At 40.1% G+C, this 8445-nt stretch overlaps 1 long non-coding RNA gene across 1 annotated transcript in view; it reads right to left on the bottom strand.

The window, feature by feature from the left end:
* Positions 1–790: 790 nt before the first annotated feature.
* Positions 791–8445, bottom strand: part of LOC129397616 (uncharacterized) — a 28933-nt gene continuing 21278 nt past the window's right edge. Inside the window, exons 2-3 of the long non-coding RNA XR_008625188.2 lie at positions 5059–5197; positions 791–1737 (exon numbers count right to left, since the gene is read on the bottom strand). This is a non-coding gene — a long non-coding RNA (uncharacterized LOC129397616). The remainder of the gene's footprint in view (positions 1738–5058; positions 5198–8445) is intronic.

Raw genomic sequence — 8445 nt, 5'->3', positions numbered from 1 at the left:
CTGGGGACTAAAGGAACTCCCCAAACCTCCATGGCTTAGCAGTAGACAAAATAAGGATAATCACCCCAGGATCTAGACCCATTTAGATTAAGTAAATTTACTGAGGCTCCAGAGGAAGGTCTTCAGGATTCACATCTTAGTTATAGATTATAAGAAGTTAATCACTTTTGTCTTTAGATGAATATATATAAGCTCTGGAAAATTTTGTAATTTTGATTTGGTCGGTGACAATTTCCAGGCCTTCTCCCTGTAACCGGTTACAGATATAAACTCTCTTCTCTCCCAGTTCATCTGCATCTTGTTATTGGGCCATGAGAATAAGTAGCCCGACCCTCGGTTTGGTCTGGGAACAAAATGAGCCAGTAAACTCCTATTTCTTTAGGCCAGTGCTTCCGACCCTTTTCCGTGTCTCACCACACATACTCATATGCTACATGTGGGTAGCTAGACAAAGCTGCTTAGCACTGGAGACAATCTGTGCCTCAAGCGACTACCCAAGACTAAATGATAAATATCTCAGCTTACTTTTAACCATTTCCTATTCTCAGAGAATTTTGATTTGAGCCACTTTTTAAAAATTTTTACTTATTTATTTTTTCTTCTTAAAATCCAGTCCAATTTAGCAATGGGGGTTATATACCAACTTTAGTGACAACAGTGTTAATAAATTCTGATAACCCACTACCATCAGACTAGCCTGGTTTAAGCCTCTTTTCGTTATGGTTTCTCTTCTCTGAAGCTGAACACATCACAAATACACTGGAATTTGAAGAGGGTGTTGGGAGGCAAGGAGGTAAAGGTTAGCCTGAGAAAGAGGGAATGGTTCGGTAACTTAAAGTCATGATGAAGGTGACTACCTAGTTAATCTTTGTGAGGTAAAAGCAGGAAATGTGGCATGTACAAAATAAATTATCTTAAAGGATAATTTCTTAAAGGATTTCTGATTTAAAGAATTCAGGGGTCAGTTATTGTGAAGAGAAAAACAAAGTAAAGGCTCTGCAGGAGCTTGGCTAGTGGAATGGGGATGAAGGTCTACAGAGTCAAGGAAGGAAAGAAATATGAACTAAAGAAACTGGAGCTGTGAAATGCCCTCAGTATGTAGAAGATACTGGTGTACAGAAAGAATATGCTGTTGAAGGATGAAGGTATCAAAGGAGAAGGAAGAAGATTTTGCTAGAGGAGAACTATAATGCTTTGAAGTGGGAGAAGAGATTTGGACTGAAGATATATATTTCTTTTTTTCTTTTTCCTTTTTCTTTTTTTTTTTTTTTTGAGACGGAGTGTCACTCTGTCGCCCAGGCTGGAGTGCAGTGGCGAGATCTTGGCTCACTGCAAGCTCCGCCTCCCGGGTTCACGCCATTCTCCTGCCTCAGCCTCCTGAGTAGCTGGGACTACAGGCGCCCGCCATCTCGCCCAGCTAATTTTTTTGTATTTTTAGTAGAGACAGGGTTTCGCCGTGTTAGCCAGGATGGTCTCGATCTCCTGACCTCGTGATCCACCTGCCTCGGCCTCCCAAAGTGCTGGGATTACAGGCTTGAGCCACTGCACCCGGCCAAAGATATACATTTCAAATGATGAGATTGGAAGGGAGGGTGCTGGCTCTATTATCTGGAAGTAGCATTGGGAATATAGGAGAAAACCAACCATATATTTTTCCTTTTCCTACCCTTGTTCTCCCAGTTACTCACTTGACCTTTTCTTGCTCCTCCTGTGGTCAATTTAGTTCAGATTGCAACACTGGAAATAAAATATACGGATGAGTAGATTTCTCTGAACTGTCTTTCCTGATTAGGAGTTAATAACAATTAAAAATAATTATTATAATTATACATAAATAATTAATATATGTATAATATATACCTATGTACCTATAGATAATTTAGGTATTATGGATAATACATTGTTGAACATATAATAGGTGTCTGACACCATTCGAAGTGCTATACGCTCATGTATTAACTCACTTAACCCATCAACTTTGTGTTAAAGTGGCATTGAGCATTATGATTTGGTTTGTGACAAGGAATGCTGGACAATTAAGGGGATGATTTTATTTGGGCAATTGCAATAGGGAAAACACTCATTAATGAAAAACATTAAAGCATCTCAAAGAACAGGGAGAGGCTTGGGGTTTTATAGATGCAGATAAACAAAGGAGCCATATGGGAGTTATGAGGAAGGATGGAGACAGCTTCAAACATGTGAGACCAAGGTTGTATTTTGTAGTTAGCCATTTCCTCAAATACAAAATGGTACAAGGATTTCTTTCTTTTTTTTTTTTTTTGAGTTGGAGTCTTGCTCTGTCACCCAGGCTGGAGTACAGTGGCATGATCTCAGCTCACTGCAACCTCTGCCTCCTGGGTTCAAGGATTCTCCTGCCTCAGCCTCCTTAGTAGCTGGGACTACAGGTGCACACCACCCCACCCAGCTAATTTTTGTATTTTTAGTAGAGACAGGGTTTCACCATGTTGGCTAGGATGGTCTCGATCTCCTGACCTCATGATCCACCTGCCTCAGCCTCCCACGGCCTGGGATTACAGGCGTGAGCCACCGCGCCTGGCCCAGTACAAGGATTTCTTAACAATTGCTGCTTAGAACACAGGGCTCAGAACACTATCAGGCAGTGGAAGAATGCAATGAGTGTATGAATGTAGCATACAATTTAATGAAAACTTTCAAACTCTACACCCCTAACGCAAACATTTTGACTTAAATTAAGGGTTATTATTCTACAAGTTAACTAAAATTATCTACTTAGGGTCATCCTCACTGCTACATTTTTTTAAAAGCCAAATAAAATTGAGAAGTTATTATAATAAAAAATGACTACTTAAAATTTTTAGCTAGCCTCCCAAATGGTCTATTTTTGGTAATAGTGTCAACAGTGAGAGGCACATCAAGAAATTATCAGTAAGAAAAATAAGATTGCCTTCTGAGAAAGCTACTCTTAGTGGCTTAAAAACAAAAAACCAGGAACAGTGTCTGTCTAAGTCATCCCTAGACCTAAGCAATAGTTATCCCCAGTTAGGTTATCCCCATACCTAAGCAATAGTTGAGTACCTACTCTATGCAAAGCACTATTTGCATAAATTTGTGACCTTGTAGGAATCGACTTGGAGACTTTGTAGAATTGCAGAGCTAAAGAATTTGAGAATACTCCAAAACTCCAATCAAAATAACCTGGCCGCAGTCTCAAGAGGCAGGTCTAGAATATGATTAACATTTAATAAGTAAAACCCTAAGCAGTGGTATTATGCCTTATTTGGAGAGACTGTATAAACAAAAAGGTAAATTCTATCTGGAGTAGAGAAAATGGAAACCCAAAATGAAAAGTGGCTAATACCCACTCAAGCATTGTCAGGGCAGAGAATGATCAGGCTGATGAAAGTGTCCTGGTGAGGTGAGAGCGCCGAGCTTCTTTAACCTGATTCCATTAGCCATTTGAATTCTATAACTAATGTTCCTATTCTAATTCCATGCTTATTAAGCAACATTGTAATTCTAATTTGGCTTCCTGTGGCTGTCAGAGCAACAAATCTTGGACTTAGTGAGATTTGTATTGTCTGTACTAACCATGGCAAAATTGAACTGCAACCATGCATTTAGCTATTTCTTTACAGATACATTATTAACTATTCCACCCTGGAAACTGAGAGACTGAGAAACAGAAGCAGTAAAATGGCTAGAATTATATTTCAGGTATACTGTATATCTCAGGCTGCAGTGTGAAGATGGGATTTAAAAAATACAATACTGTAATCAGGCAGACAAGTTAGAAGTGTGTTGCTGAGATTGTCCAGGCAGGGGATAATGAGGGCCTGAACTAGGGGTGTGTAGGATTATAGGAATGTGGAGCCAAAACAGGAAATATTTCTCTGCACCTGATGACCAGTCCTGGATACTATTTTCTAAATCTACTCACTTGATAAGTGAGCAATATTTTCTCATTATTTAGATTTTAATCACTCATTACTTATGAAGATGCAGGTTTATTACTTGATTGATTATTTTGCTTAACTACTATTTAACTTTTTAAAATTTAATTTTTCTTTCATAAAATTCTTTAGATTTTGAATAACAACAGATTCAAACTATTGAGAATAACCAACAATGGCAATAGGGGCGTTTAAACACTGAAAACCAAATAGAACAAATTGAAATACAAAGCAATCCTATTTTACTTTAATGTAATGCATTAATTTTGGTCTGACCTTCAGCTTTGATTTACACAAAGTTGCCTGGGAGACAGAATTTACTGACTCAGCATAGACCAAAGGACTTGTGTTGTAAGAATCTGAAGATTTAATTCTAAGGAATAGAATAAATTCCTCCAGAATTCAATCAGTTCAAAGGCTCAGAAAAATAATTTTTAAAATAAGACTAGAAGAGCAATTCATAAGCAAACTCTATGGAAATATTTTTCTTCCTGGTGTTTATTTATTGTACAGTAAGCAAAGATAATAGCAACAAAGGACTTACAATTTTTTCCATGGACCAAAGATTTTTATAACCCAAACTCAAATTCGAATGATGTACAACTAGCATCTTTTAATTACCTTACAAATCATCTTTTTCTCATTTTCTTTTCTTTTGTTACTCTCAAATACTTCTTAGTATGAAAGTAACATGTAAGCACTATAGCACTGTGAAAAGGATTCTGAAATCAGATCTGGGCTTTTACAGTAGCCCTGTAACTTACACATCGCATGTTCATAGCATTTTTTTGAACTTTAGTTTTCTCTTCCATAAATAAAAAATTACATGATTCTTCTAAGGATTAGATAGGGCCAAATTATACATTAAGCACACAGTGGATGTAATTCTCTCTTATTCCACAAGTTGTTTTAAAATATGATAATCATTTACACTGAATTTTGAATTGATTTTACAGGTGTGCTCCAAAAGATCAATGCAAAAAAATCCATACTTGGGCCAGGCACAGTGACTCATGCCTGTAATCCCAGCACTTTGAGAGGCTAAGGTGGATTGCTTGAGGAGTTCAAGACCAGCTTGGGCAACATAGTGAGACCCCATCTTTACAAAAAATAAAAAAATTACCTGGGCCTGGTGGCACACATGCCTGTAGTCCCAGCTACTTGGGTGGTGAGGTGGGAGGATCACTTGAGCCCAGGAAGTTGAGGCTGCAGTGAGCCATGATCAGAACACTGCACTCCAGCTTGGGCCACAGAACAAAACCCTGTTAAAGATATAAAGAAATAAATAAATAAACAAATCCATGCTTACTTCAGCTTTCCTGAGCACATGTGAGGCTGCCCTTTCATTAAAGTCTATAATCTATACCTGAAATATCTTTACCTTTTTGTTCAGTACTGCCTCCAACTCATAGGAATGCTTAATTAACTGCAGACCAAAACCAAAACAATTTAAACCTTATAATAAGCAAAGGGGAATTTAAGAAATTACAAAAATTCTTGAAAACGACAAGTACTAATTATCCCTAAAATTTCTTACAGTCTTCTTATTTGTGTTATCTGTTTTTTGTTTTCCAGCACCATGCTGTGCCTAACACAGTGGGTATGACTTGAAGGAGCCCTGTAAGTAGGCAATTTGCTGCCCATCTCATGGAGGGAAAAGGTGAAGAACATCCAACACTATTTGCAAAAGTAGATTCTCGCAGCCTGAGATGAATTTTGGGTCCCACTCCTGCTAGAACCAATAGAATCCTTAGTCCCTTGCAGACATCCCCTTTTTCTCTCTGAGCACAAACCACAGATGGGCCGCTTCTCAATCTAGGTCAGAATCATACTGGCCCTAGACCTGTGGTCACCTTGTTTTTCTTTTTTGGTAGATGTTAAGGGTCAGAGCATCTTAAGCTAACACTTGATCTTAGTATGTCTTCTGTTCTCTTTGATTTGCCTCAGGAATATTCTTTAGCCAGAGGCATATGTGAGTTTTTTTTTCAGGTAGAGTTCAGCTATTTGAACAACTGATTTAAACTAGTGTGTGAACCTCTTCTCACTAATGGCCAAATAGCCCATAGTAGCAGCAGGTTCTTCCAAATTTGAAATGTTTGCTTCCTTTAAAATCTCCAGCATAATTCTCATTTTTGGTCTGCAGGGAATGGTTCCTAGAGTTCTCAGCTCAGCTGTCTACCAGAGACAGATGATATACCATGAATTCAAGGAGTCTCTGACTATTGCCTCTTTTAATTATTTCTCTGCAATGGAAAGTAAAAAGTCTATTATTAGGTGACAATTGATTCAGGTAATCAATTGGATGCTAAACTATCCCATACACAACAGGAAACTTACATGGTCTCAACTTATCCAGTCACAAATTACCAATTAATTATAAAAGGAAAACTAGTAACTTTATAGGGGAGCAACCTGGCAGACAGCACCTTAATTGAGTGATCAAAGTTAACATCACCAATAATGGGACTGAGTGGAGAAAACTCAAACGGTTTTCCTCTGCTTTCACACTGCAACAACACAGAATATTTCTGTGACCAGATGTATGGGTTCCCCCTCTCCCCGCCACACCAAGCAGTTCTGTACCGGACACCACCTGGATATCCTCTAATTCAATTCAATTCATTTCTGAGAGTATCTTCCTGGAGATCCCACGATTGAGGGCTCAGTCTCCAAGACTGCCTCCCACTCCCCACTTCAGATGTCAGTCTCAAGTCCTAGGTTGTTTTACCTGTGCTTCTGACAATTGGTTATAAATTGGGGTCTCATGACCGCCTCCTCAGATTTGGTTAATTTGCTAGAGCAGCTCACATAACGCAGGGAAACATTTACATTTACCAGTACACTATAAAAGATATTACAAAGGGTATAGATGAAGAGATGCATATGCTGAGGCATGGGAAGGGGATGTGGATGCCCTCCCCAGGTGAGCCATCCTCCAGGAGCCTCTATGGTTTTGGCTACCTGAAAGCTCTCTGAACCCCGTCCTTTTGGGTTTTTATGGAAGCTTCATAACATAGGCACTATTGGTTAAATCATTAGCCATTAATGATCAACTTAACTTTCCTCTACCCTCCTCAGAGGTGAAAGTCTCAACCTCCTAATCCTGCCTTAGTTTTTGCAGTGACTAGCCCCCATCCTGAAGCTACCTAGAAGCTGCCAACCATCAGTCAATCATTAGCATACAAAAAGACTTTGGGGATTCTAAGGATTTTAGTTGTATGGGTTGGAGATCAAATAAAGCATGTACTTTATAATATCACAGTGACAAATAGTCATCAAGTGCCTCCTGATGAGAAATACTGCTAAGAACAACATGACACTTATATAGTATTTCTGCCAAAAATACATAACCTTATTGAAACCATGAGGAAAGCTCAAACAAATCTAGAGGGAGGGATGAAGCAAAATGGCTGAATAGAATCCTCTACGGATCATTTTCCCAACAGGAACACCAACTTTGACAACTATTGACACAAAAAAACACTTTCATAAAAAACAAAAATCAGGTGAGTAACCAATCAATACCTAGTTTTAACTTCATATCGCTGAAAGAGGCACTGAAGGGGGTAGGAAAAACCGTCTCGAATCACTGATATCACCCCTCCCCAGTCCCCTGGCAGTAGCTTCATGGCAAGGAGAGAGAATCTGTGCTCTTGAGGGAGGGAGAGCACATTGAATTCAGTGTTGCCCTGTTACAGTGGAAGGCAAAACTGGGCTGAACTCAGCTGAAGCCTACCTACAGAGGGGACATTTAGACCAGCCCTAGCCAGAGGGGAATTGCCCATCCCAGCAGTCAGAACCTGAGTTCCAGCAAGCCCTGCCACTGTTGGCAAAAGTGCTCTGGGACTCTAAATAAACGTGAAGGGCAGTCTGGGTCATTGGGACTGCAGTTCCTAAGCAGATCATAGTGCTGAGCTGGGCTTGGAGCTGGCAGACCTGGAGGGCATACAACCTACTGGGACACCAGCCAGGGTGACTAGCGGAGTGCTTGCATCTCTCCTCCCCCAACCCCAGGTAGCACAGTTCTCAGCAAATAAAGTAAGTCCTTTCTTCTGCTTGAGGAGAGGAGAAAGAAAAGTAAAGAGGACTTTGTCTTGCATGTTGGACATCAGCTCAGTCATAGCAAAATAGGGCACTGAGCAGAGTTGTGAGGCCCCCTTTCTAAGCCCTAGCTCCTGGATGACGTTGCTAGATGAGACCCTGGGCCAGAAGGGAACCTTAGGCCTTGAAAAGAAAGACCCAGTCCTGGTGGGATTCATCTCCCGCTGACTAAAGAGCCCTTGCACCCTGAATAACCAGCGGTGATAACTAGGGAGTATGCCATGTGCGTTGGGCTGTGAGACATGCTGACTTTAGTGGTGACCCAGCACATTCCCAGCTGTGGTGGCTGCAGTGAAAGACTCATTCTGTTTGAGAAAAGCAGAAGGAAAAGTAAAGTGGACTTTGTCTTGCACCCTAGATACCAGCTCAACCACAAAGGAGTAGAGTAAAAAGCAGGCTTTTGGGGTTC

The sequence above is a fragment of the Pan paniscus genome, chromosome 3 (genome assembly GCF_029289425.2).
Source record: "Pan paniscus chromosome 3, NHGRI_mPanPan1-v2.0_pri, whole genome shotgun sequence".
In the NCBI taxonomy this organism is placed as follows: domain Eukaryota; kingdom Metazoa; phylum Chordata; class Mammalia; order Primates; family Hominidae; genus Pan; species Pan paniscus.
The sequence above is the reverse complement of the archived record's forward strand: the minus strand, read 5'-3'. Positions and strand labels throughout refer to the sequence as shown.